Source organism: Spermophilus citellus (assembly GCF_964194105.1).
Source record: "Spermophilus citellus genome assembly, chromosome: 9".
Lineage (NCBI taxonomy): Eukaryota > Metazoa > Chordata > Mammalia > Rodentia > Sciuridae > Spermophilus > Spermophilus citellus.
Window position 1 is genome coordinate 124126490 of NC_138191.1, and position 1730 is coordinate 124128219.

Sequence of the window (1730 nt, forward strand, 5' to 3'; positions counted from 1 at the left end):
GTCAGGAGCACCTCCCTTGATTATTACACCAGTTCTGAGACAGACAGGCACATGCCATTTCACAGCCGAGGTCAATGCTTACCAGCTCCATAGCAAGTTGAGCAGAGGCAGAGCCACAAGAGTTCTCCAGCCAGGCTCCTCCATGGCCCCTGCACCCAAAGGCACAGACACAGAAGGTGTCTTGGACCTGAACCTTGAGAGGGGTTCTAGCTGCAAGAAAAGGAATGGAAGCAGCAGGGGCCAGAGACCACAGGCTGGGCTAGGGCCCATGTGGCTGCAGAGAGAAAACAGGCTGTGAGAAAAGAGGCGAGTAACTGGAAGGCTCACCAGTGAAGTCTCGGCAGTGGAGACCCCTCCACCCCCAGACCTCCAGGTTTCCAAGGCCTTGGGTGCATGGGGACTTAAGATCCCCAAAAGAGCACCAGCAGTCCAGACTTCTGTCAACAGGTGTGAACAGACACAGCTACTTCTCAGTTGGGCTCCCAACCACCAGAGGACCTTGCTATCGACCCAAAGAGTGCCCCCCCAACCCTGTTTGAGGTCTTGAGTTCTAGGATCCCCATTTGGGGTTCCAAGACCCCAAGCTCTTGATTTTAGGGTTCAGTGTCTGAAAGCCAAGTCCAAGATTCAGAATCTGAACTCGAGCCTGCAGAAACTCTCCTTTTGGTTTGTGCCGCCTGATGTTGGCGCCCCCTGCAAAGAGGGTCAACACCCTTGGCCCCCAACCAAGCTCTCTGCTTAATGCCTAACCAAGTAAGAGGCCAAAACCAAGTGACATGCTGGAGCCACATTCAAATAGAGATAATCTCAGGGCCGTCTGGTTCTGATGTGGAAGAAAGCTAAGCTGACTAAGGGTCCCCACAGCTGCCCAGCTGGGCCCACTGCCACTTTAGCAGACTCAGTTCAGCTGCCTGCTCAGCGCCAGGGAAAACACTATGCCTCACTGGCAGAGCCAGATCCAGACAAAAGGGAGAGTGGGGACCACCCGGCTCCAGGGAGCTGAGCTACTTTTCCCCACCCCGGGGAACAGCGGGCCCAGGCTGCTTGCTGATTGGATGGGCAATGCCCCAAGAAGCAGCGAGAAGGTGTGTGCCCCATCATAGGCTTCAGCCACCTTTCCACCTGCCAGGGAGCACCTCAGAGCTGATCCTCCTGGGGTTATGAAGGCTGTGTCCTAGGTCAATCAGACCACATTCTAGGAACCTCTGAAGAGGCCTACTGCCACTGCCACCTTCACTGCCACCAAGGCCAAAGAAATTCACAACCACAGAAAAAAGCAGCTTCCTTGGACCCGCTCAGCTCCAAACTGTCCCAAATGAAAACAGAGGAGGACTGACACAGGCCTGTCATAGCTACATGGGGGCTTGGAAAGTGATCAGTAGGCTCACATCCTGCCCGAACCCTTCTCCACCATTCTTATACCAAGGCAAAAGTAATGTCCTCTGAGGCCTAGGGCTGGATAAACCACAGCTCTGGATGCTGCTTCCCCACTCTGCTGCCCACCCATCCTTCAATTTTTATACTAGGCTCCTTGCCATTGTGACATCCCCATGACATAGTCTGATGCACGATAAAATGATTATTTCTTTATCTGGCAATTGTGGCAGTGAGTCTTTCTTTAACAAAACAGGAGAAGACCTGGCAAAGGCCATGGACAAAGCAATAAGTAATAGCAGATTCTAGATATGGGGACCACATTGATAATTTCTTCTGAAGAACTGGTTTGGGGA